A 10,834-nucleotide genomic window follows, 5' to 3' on the forward strand; every position below is an offset into this window, starting at 1 on the left:
CATGTGAAATCAATGTTATCTGAAATGTGCTCAAGATTTTGTATTTGCATGCTCTTTAATTATAGAACAATAAACCATAGAGAAGATGGAAGCACGCTTTCAGTACAACTTTGGGTACATTAACCTCTTAGTGCCTCAGTTTCCTCATATAGAAATGGGAATGTTGTGAGGATTAAATAAGTTAATACATAAAATGCTTAGGTTAATAGTGACAATTAGTAAAGCTACTTATTATTGTTAAGGTACTGCCTCACTTCTAATTTTTAGAATTTCTATTCACTGTAATTGGGTATTGTATCTGCTGGAGAGTGACAAAAAATAATAAATGACATAGAGACTTCTTTTTGAATTGACCACTAGAAAACCATGTATCTAAAATATGAAAGTGTTCCCTATGAAGCCTTATCTTCTGTAATTAAAAAAAACTACCATTTGTAATAAAGCAGTATCTTTTCTTTTTAACCAAATCCTTTCCTCTTTTTACAGTAAATTATCACAAGAATTATTTACTGGAAATTAGAAGAAAAATAGGCTGTGGGTATTATAATATGACTAATAGGTAAGTTTGAATGATTCATGACTCCAGTTGGTACATGCTGTTATCACCAGTGTTGTCCTTAATGAATCTTGTCTACATGGTAATAATTATAATACATGGAACATCATTGTATTTATGTAAAAGCATGTAAATGGAAAAGTATGAGAAAGAGCTGGTGACTTTTTAAATACAGGTGAGTTAGAAACTGGTAATGAGAGCTGTGAAAGGAGCCTGTAGCAGGATGTCAGGGTTGGTAGTTGATTGACCAAGATGATATGATAATTGATAACACTGATTGTTTTAGAATATGTACTTTTGAAGTAAACATAGATTAATTGATTTGAAGGAGTTGATCAGAATTTATAGCAGAAAAGTTTGGGTATGTTTAGAACTATTTTAAAGTTATATATCAATTGTGTTATATAGTTATAACTTATTAAGAATATTCATGATGCTTCTGTTTTTGGTAATTTTTTAGGCTATCTTTTTTTAAAGGCTTACAAAATAATAGAACTTGTGCTAAGAATATGACATATTTCATCTTATGTAATGCCTACAACAATTATATGATATAGGTATTTTCCATCTCATTTTTAGTTGAAAAAACTGAGATGTGAAGACATTAAGTGATTTGTTTAAGGACATATAGCCAGTAAGTGTGTAAACTTAGAATTGAATAAGAACTCTGAACCCAAAGTTTCTTAACCATTGTATTATATTATTTCCTTGTCATTTCCTTTTTATTACAAAGCTAAACTAAAAGTGGAGTTTTCTGTCTCCATTTTCTATATACTCACTCTTACTATAATTGTAAAAGTACACCAAGACTTTTAAAGACTTTGAACTTATCGGAAACCAGGAGGTAGTGGCATGTTATAGAAAGACCACAAGCTCTAGTCAGATAGGCCTAGGTCTGCAGATGTCCTGTCAGGAATCTGCTTAAGGAAATGGGAGATGAGTGATGCCACCACTGCTCTTGGCAGCATTTGGTTTGGTTGATAAAATTATTTGATCTAATTAAAGTGGTATCATTGATAAAGTCTCATATCCAAGGGGCAGTCAAGACTCTTCATTAGCTCTTTAGTCAGGTAAAGGTTAATTTAAAACAAAGCATATTCTTAAGTAAACATTAAAAAATTTTCACTTTACACTAAGGAGCTACATGATAATCTTTATTTTGGGGCTATATGCTCTCTCCTACATTGGCTATTTCTCTTCCTTGAAGGACTCCTTAGTTTAGGAGCAGAAACAGTATGGCCTTTGTCAGGTATCATGGAGATAGTATATATTTCATTAATTTAACTTATTACTACATTAGAAATATTCATTGTCAGTCATTTCTTAGGTGTTCTCAAAATGTGTCCTTTTAAGTTTTTTGCTTTTGCCCTGTACATGTTTTTCTAACCAACTTTCTGAAAGGGCTGACTGTCCTAATTTAGAACTAAAGTAGTGGTGAGAAATAGTATGAAATGACCAATCATTTCTAACTTGGAAGGTGAATGCTAGGATTCTGGCACTTCTAGGAGCATAACATTTAAAAAAATAATGCACAGAAAAAAAATGTCAACTTACCAAAGACACTGTCTTTTTATTTACGTCCATATATTCTTGTGAATATGACTTTTCAAATTCGCTGTCATAGTCAATATTATTGACTTTAAAGCTGATGTGATAGTAGAAAGGTGTCTTCCCTGAGGAGAGAAAAAAAAAAAGTTCTCACTTTGCTCATTGTATAACTACTTTTATTCTTGTTTTTTTTTAATATTAAAATATTTTTTAAATTATCTATTATTTAAAATATATTTATTTATAGTTGACATTCATTTTACTTTATATTAGTTTCAGGTGTACAGCATAGTGTAGTGGTGAATTTATATAATTTATGTGGTGATCCCCCTTGATTAGTCTAGTACCCACCTGGCACTGTTGTAACTACTTTCATTCTTAAGAAAATCATGTCAAATATAATACTCTGATAAAATTTCAGGTATCTCAACATTTAAATAAACTTGATTCCTAGTGATTGTTGAAACAACTATGACAGAGGAATGTTTATGAAATTATAACTTTACCCAAGTTTGTATTCAGAATTTTTAATGTAAAATTTCATTGTTGCAGTTTTTAAGTCTGGGCAGTCTGGAGACAGATATGTTACTATGAGCTGGAATTATATTAAAGCATAGATAATAATCTTAGCTTTTGTGATCATCGCAGATTACATTTTGGAAAATCCAGTCCTAGGGGAGTCCTAGGTTTTATCATTTATGAAGTGCCGAAGAAATGAAAATGAATAAAGAAGAAAATAAAATGAGACATGACTTGTAAGTACTGCACATTAAGTAAATAGAACAAAAAAATCTAACCTATGATTTTAGAAAAGTAAAGCAAAGGTTAAAGTTCAAGCTTAGGCTAGACTGTACTATTTTAATATAGTAGAATTTAAAAATTTTTTGTAAATTTTCTCAGGTCCCATTGCTCCCTTCACATAGACTGGGAGGAGAGAGAGAGAGAGAGAGACAGAGAGAGAGAGAGAGAGAGAGCGAGAGAGAGAGAGAGAGAGAGAGAGGGAAAGTTTAGAAAGAGAAAGGAGAGAGAGCAGAAAAAGAGATGGGGGAGGAAAAGCATTTTGTAACACTGAGAAAATCTTTCATGTAAGTGAAGTTAATTATTTGGAAAAATCTTTCCTGTACACTCAACAAACAATCAAAGAAATGCAAAATAAAATGAGATACCATTTTTCTTGGATTAAAAAGTCAAAGATGACAAAAACAATAATACCCAGGCTGTGGTAGCTATACTTATATAAGACAAAATAGACTTTAAGCTGAAAACAGTAACAAAAGAAAAAAATGGATGAATTCTGAGAAACATACAACTGTCTAAGACTGAATTATGTAGAAATAGAAAATCTGAACAGACCAATAATGAGTAAGGAGATTGAATTAGTAATCAAAAACCTCCTAACACAGAAAAGCCCAAAACCACACGGTTTCACTGGTGAATTTTACCAAACATTTAAAGAACATTAATATCAATCCTTCTCAAAATTATCTAAAAATGGAAGAGGATGAAACACTTCTAAACTCATTTTATGAGACCAGCATTATCCTAATACCAAAGCCAGAAAAGAAAACTACAGACCAATATTCCTGATGAACATAGGTGTAAAAATCCTCAACAAAATACTAGCAAACTGAATTTAACAATACATTAAAATACACATTGATCAAGTGGGATTGATCTCTAGGATGTAAGAATGGTTCCGTATATACCAATCAATAAATGTGATTCACCGAATTAATAGAATAAAAGATTAAAAAATCATATTATCATCTCAACAGATGCAGAAAACACATTTGACAAAATAAGATGTGCCTCCTTTCACATTTTAAAAATGTGCAACCCATTGGATCTGAAGAAACAAACCTCAACATAATAAAGGCTATCTACACATATAACAAACCTACAGCTAACATGGTACTCAATGGTGAAAGGTTAAGAGCTTTTCCTCTAAGGTCAGGAACAAGTCACGAATGCCTGCTCTCACTACTCCTGTTTAACATAGTACTAGAAATCCTATCCAGAACAGTCAGGCAAGAGAAATAAATAAAAGACATCCAGATTGGAAAAGAAGAAGTAAAATTGTTATTCGTGGATGATATGATTTTTTTTTTTTTTTTTTTTAAAGACAGTGCCCCATGCAGGGATCAAACCGGCAACCTTGGTACTACCAGCACTGTGCTCTAACCAACTGAGCTAACGGGTCACCCCCTGATATGATTTTATGTATAGAAAATTCTATACATTCCACCAAAAAACTGTTAGAACTAATTGAGTCCAGTAAAGTTGCAGGATATAAAATCAACATATAGAAAGCAGTTGTATTTTTGTACACTAACAATGAAACATCTGAAATAATATATATATATATATATATATATATGTATGGTCATAATCATTTTGCAATATATAAGTGTACCAGATTAACTCATATACATTCAACTTACATAGTGTTATATGTCAATTGTATCTCAGTGAAGCTTAGAAAAAGAAAATTCCAAAGGAACATAATATTTTGTTGTTATATATTTTAATTCGTATGTTGTATGACTTTATTTTTCTATTAGAATATCAGGGTTGAGACTCTAGGGCATTGAGGCAGTCTTAAGTTATATTAACTTGTTGGACTACTAAATAAGTTTCAACACTAAAGAGGAAAGCCATTGTCTAGCGCTGTTATCCTGTTGGAGCCCTGAACCCTTAATTAGAAGGTATGGTAGTAAACTGAGTAAAAGGTACTGATGCGTTCAGAGGAACTAACAAACTCTCATAACAAAGGATTAACTCCTCTCCTTCATATGTAACCTAGACTTTAAGTAGAGAAAATGACCTAGGATGGCCTGTTATTTTCATTGGTTTTTCCTTCCTAGAAGAATCATATTTTCAAATAATCCAGGTCACTTTCTGGGCTAGGGTTAAGAGCTCCAGGGAAAATTCTGATAATTCTCTTTGTATTTCAATATATTTTTTATTTTTAGATTTCCAGGTGACTTTTTTTTTAATTTGAGGTATAATTGACATGTAACATTATATTAGTTTCAGGTGTACAAATAATGGTTTGATATATGTATATATTGAGAGTTTGAGACATGATATATGTATATTTACCATAGTAAATCTAGTTAACACCCATCCAAGTGATTTCTATGCACATTTAATCTTAAGAAGCAAGGCTTTTGTAAGTGGCTCTCAGCTCAGGGTTCCAATTCGGATCACATGTGGAGTTTTAAGAACGATCATCACTTGTGCCCTCTCCCACAGAGCCTATCGGTGTGGGAACATCAATGTTGTTTTAATTAAGTGCTCCAGGTGATTCTAAGGTGAGACCAGGGTTAAGTATGAGGGCTCTTGAGTATATTTCTGAGAGCTCAGTTCAGCCTTTAGTCCAAAGGGAGGCAACAGGGAGGATTGGTAGGGGCGAGGCCTTGCCGTCCATGTTATCCATGCTGTAGCAGAATTTGGGGGCATCTGAGAGAAAGGAGGGTCCCTGAAGACAGGAATGGAGAAAATCAAAATTTGGTTTCCATGTAGGACCTCATTGTTCCAGAATCTCTCCTGTGATAACGAACAAGGAACGGTGAACTTTCCTGCATTTTAAGGCCCTTCTGCTTGTGGCAGTGGTGGTTTCAGGTGAAGGGTGTATGCCAAAGCCTTTAACGGCATAGTCTCAAGATGCAGATGTGATTTCTCCATGTAATCTTACCTGAAGAAGAAACCCAGAGAAGGAAGAGAAGAGGAAGAAATGGAAGGTTCTCAGGTAAATGTCATGTCCTGGTCAGGGGCTCTGTCCTCTTATTTTTCTGAAATGCCATAGTTTTATAACATGCAAACATTTACTTCTGTACGTCTGGTGCTCCTGCTTAACAAGTTTGTTTTCAACTACATTTTCCTCCTTCTCTTTCTATGAAAGTCAACTTTGACTCTAGCATACTCTAAATCCCAGCGCCTTCTCTCCCTTTTCTCCATTCAGACTTTTGATATGCCTTGAACAATTTCTACTGAATGCCAATGGATTAATGATCTGTAACTTTTGAAAAATGTTCTTTATGACAGATTAATGTGGGAAGGTGGTGATATCCAAGATTCCTATGTGGGATGAGGTGGGGTCCTGGGATATCAGGAAGGAGAATGTAGTGTTTAGGTACCATCTGAATGTTCCATCAGCTCTGTGTAGACCAGGATTAAGAAAATGCGCATCTAATCTGGATAGTGCTAATGGCCCAGCATAACTTAGAAATTTCTGAAAAAGAAGAGTAATTAAAACAGATGGACTCCATAGAATGCTAAAGAAAGATTAGCTATTTAAATACACTATTAGCGATTACAGAAAATGGATGCTCTGTGTGGCTTGACATTTGAATAAAAGTGATGGTTTTCATGATTAGATTTAGATTATGATTTACTTATTTTTTTGGCCAATAATATCACGGTAGTGATGTGTCCTTTGCAACCATTAGGGACCTGATATCAATTTGTCCCATTACAGCCAATATTAACTTAATTCATTTGGTCATGTGCTCTCTGCCAGGTTCCTCTAATACGCCTCCTTGCGCTTTTAAAAAATTACTTAAAACTAATCTAAAAATATTGTTCAAGGAAATGGATTTATGTTGAGTTTTCTTTTAAGATGCCACTTAACCTATGAGAAATATGATTTTTTTGTGTGGTCAGGATCATACATATATTGTGGGCTTATAATTAACTGATAAAAGTATCAGTGTACTTCTTTAGGGTTTCATACCTAACTCTTTCTCAGGTATGGTGACTTATTTACTCAAAATTGGGTTCCAGTGGCAACTGATTACTCTCATTCTTGGCAGCTGTTATCTTAGAAGATATGAATCACCTTAAATACCCTCAGTTTGATCCTTGGCTTCTGGTATCCACATTTAAGACTTGTGTTTAATGCCAGATTTTCCCAAACGTGCCTCCAGAGAGTCAAAGAGATGCCTTTTACAGAAATTATTAGAGTTCACATTAAACTTGGCACTGAAGAGACACTCTAGAAAAAGAAACTCTCATATTTATCATTTTGGTCTTTGAAAGCAAGGAAACAAAGCAAATAAGTTTTAGAAGGAATTATTTTTCCCTAGACTCATATTTTTCACTTTCATTTCCTATTTGAAAGTGAAGTTGCTATTTGGGGGGCTAATAGTTTCCATTTATAGCACAGGAAGATTTGGAAATATCATCCTGAAATAGTAGTAGTGAGAAAATCACCAAAAAAGATTAACTTTCTCCGTGCATATCCAGAAACTTTACTGGCAATCTTAACGGCCAATTTCCTCGCCAATTACAGCCTAAACTACTGAAATAGAATTTTTTAATTATTATTTTTTTCAGTTAGTTGACATTCAATATTATTTTACATTAGTTTCAGGTGTACAGAATAGTGGTTAGACATTTATATAACTTACTCAGTGATCTCATCTCCCTCCCCAATAGTCTAGTACTCCCCTGGGACTATACATAGTTGTTGCAACATTATAACTATATTCTCTATGCTGTACTTTACATCCCCGTGACTGTGTTGTAACTACCAATTTGTATTTCTTAATCCCTTCACCATTTTAACCTGAGGAGAAAAACTATGGTTATTTATTGATATAATTTCTTCCCTTTTGCTATAGTGATACAATTTGTGACTTTTAGCTGAGCAGATGCTACCCCCCCAAAAAAACCACAAACAAACAAACAAACAAACAAAAAACTACATTTACCTGCCTCTGTTACATCTAAGAGTGATCTAATGCATTTAGGTTTGACAAATGGAATGGAAGGTAAAGTGGTATGTGCAAACTACTGAGATGTTTTCTTACTGAGGGAGAACACACTCTTCTTCCTTTTCTACCTTTTGTCTGGCAGGAATGTGGACATGATAGCCAGAACTGGCACAGTTACTTTGGACATTGAGATGATCTGGGCAAAGTCAGTCATAGTGGAGCAAAGACATAGAATGAGCCTGGGTCCCTGCCATCCTGAAGTGACATACTGAGCCTGGACCACTGACCTCTGAACTTATTTGTATCTGAGTCTTATGTGTATCTGTCTCCCTCTAGATCAGTGGTCTCAACATTGGCTGCATATTAGAATCACCTGGGGAGCTTTGAAAATGACAATTTCCACTATAGACAACATCTTTGAGAATGGAGCTTGTGCACTAGTGTTTTTTAAAAAAGCTTTCCAGGTGATTCTAAGGTACAGCCAGGATTAAGTTTCACTGCTCTAGATCAGGGGTCTGCAAACTCTGAAATAGAGCCTGCCTCTCGGTTTTATAGGGCCTATGAGCTAAAAATGTTTTTTATATTTTTTAAAAGTTGAAAAAAAGTTTATAGAAGAATATTTTATGACATAAAAATGATATGAAATTAAGATTTCAGTGTTTATGAATCAAATTTTATTGGAAAACAACCACGCCATGTTCACTTTTTTGCTTATTGGCTACTTCAGCACTACAGCAGTAGACTTGAGTAATTGTAATAGAGACTATAATGGCTCACCAAGAGGAAAAGAAATAGTATCTGGTCCTTTACAGGGAAAAAGTGCTGACCTTGCTCTAGATGCTGAGCGCCTTTAAAAGTGCAAGGGTGAGTGTGATGCTCTAGAAGCTTTCCTCCATTACTGCTATTACCCCCATTGTAGCGCCTAGCCTCGTACCTACCACTAATCACTTAATAGCAGTCACCCAGCGAATGCTGGTTGAATTGAATCTGTCTACAGTTTCAGATGCCCTTATTATTTTTCCCATTTTATCTATCTGTTTATCTATCATCTATCTCTTAAAAAGTTAACCAAATAGAAAATATGACATTATCAGGATATAGTCATGTGAAGCAGAAAAAAGCAGGTATCTTGGAGTGAATATTTTTGCTTTGCTTTGGTTTGTGCAGCTGTCCTTATTTAACTAATTACTGGCTCAAGAGGAAGAGTAGCTATTTTTTTAAACAATAGCAATTTATTCTTTCACAATTTTATAGGCCAGAAGTCCAAATCAAGGTGTCAGCAGGGTTGGTAGGAGAAGAGTAGTTATTGTGAGAAGGTGGCTGGTTGCTTCCAAGTTTAGAGTCTGGAGTAGTGAACTATTAATAGAAAATCTTAAAATAATACTGGAAGTTTCATTCAAATGAAGAACATCATAAGGCTGCCTCTACATGATGCCCAAGCATCTGGATAAAAAGTATACAATTTGGCTAGTCTGACTGAGATTTTGTTTGTTCAGTGACAAATATATAGGTTCTTAAAAAGATCTTTCTGGTTTACTTAATTTTTTTAGTTTACACAAGATTTCATAGCACCAGGTAGGCAGTCTGAAGATGAAAAACCATTTAATGACTTTTAAAAAGAAAAATACAAAAAATACAAAAAGAAATACAATCTAGGAATTGGGAAGCCCTTTCAAAGTACTTTGCAGTCTCTGGAGGTTCTATTCGTATTTCTAAAGGTTCATGGTGACTTGAGAAAACTTGCATTATTAACAAAACTTATTGTTCTGATGCAGAAGTATTTAATTTTGGATTATTTTCTTTTTTAGAAGTTTTTATAAGCCACTAAAGTTTATAATTTCTGGGAAATAGGTATTACTATGACTAAATTCAAGAGTGAGATCTTAGAGCCATATCCATTCTCACATGAATTGTTTTTTCTAGGCCCACTGAAACTACATAGAATTACCTTAGAATAAAGCTGAAAGTGGTGATTATGCACATATGCACAAATATATATAAACTGGTATTTCAAACAAGTATATTTTATAGGCTGTAACCACAGTACAATTTTTAAAGTTCTTTAATAAGTCCTATGGTCACTATAAACCACAAAATGTGGTCTCAATTCAGAAATTAAAATACCTAGGCATATATAATAATCAAAAATTGAACTTGACAAAGTTGAGAGTTTTCCCTCCCCAAACTTTTTACTCACCAGCCCTGCTGTTCCTCCTTTCCCACTCCATTAGCTGAATTTGGACCTTACTTGAATGGTAGAGAATCTGGCACCTAGCTTTGATGCTCTAGGAACTTAATACACCTTTAAAACTGACATCCTTCTAGGTTTTTCTGAACTTTGAAATTCCCTTCCCACTCATTGCTGGAGATCTTAACTAAATTTCCCTTACATAAATGAATGTCACTATTCCAGCTTGCATTTACTCCATCCTCAGCTTTTAGACAACTGGAGATATTTCCTATTCTTTAACCTGAACTCTGATTACCACTCTACATGGTCTCTTGGACAGGACCCAAGATGATGGGGCTTTTTTCCCGGGTGGTCTATGTATTTCAGAGGAAACACTTATGCATTGTTTGTTGCGAAGGCTCTGGTTGTTTAAACTGCCCAAGGGTACCACCTCCTCTTCACTCTGCTAAACAAGCTCTAAGTCTCTTGCACTTTAGATATTTGCGTGTGAGTTAAACTCTAGTCCACTGCGTTACTGAATCTGCAAGAGTTTTCTTAAGGCCGTACTGACCTCTCTTTCAAAACCCATCTCTCAGCTTGCTATGAAAGGGAAATCATTCTTCACATATTGGGGTGGACGTAATAGTATGAGAAATTACAGTTCGCCTATCTTCCAAGATAACCTCTTTAGATACCTTTTTCTTATCTCCAGTTTCCTGCACTTTTACACCATTGATGAAAGACAGCAGGTTTTGTGTCTTGAGTGAGCATCTCTTATTCAAAGGTTCATGGGCCCATGCTCTGACTAAGACTCTTGGTTTGTCAGTGGTAGCAGCTGGCATT

At 34.5% G+C, this 10,834-nt stretch overlaps 1 long non-coding RNA gene across 1 annotated transcript; it reads left to right on the top strand.

Moving 5' to 3' along the window:
* Positions 1-482: 482 nt before the first annotated feature.
* LOC141569966 (uncharacterized) lies at positions 483-5,849 on the top strand. The gene is made up of 3 exons (XR_012493704.2): positions 483-559; positions 2,753-2,859; positions 5,630-5,849. It is a non-coding gene; the product is annotated as an uncharacterized LOC141569966 (long non-coding RNA).
* Positions 5,850-10,834: the final 4,985 nt, after the last annotated feature.

Source organism: Rhinolophus sinicus, chromosome 1 (assembly GCF_057876585.1).
Source record: "Rhinolophus sinicus isolate RSI-liver-muscle chromosome 1, RSI-T2T, whole genome shotgun sequence".
In the NCBI taxonomy this organism is placed as follows: domain Eukaryota; kingdom Metazoa; phylum Chordata; class Mammalia; order Chiroptera; family Rhinolophidae; genus Rhinolophus; species Rhinolophus sinicus.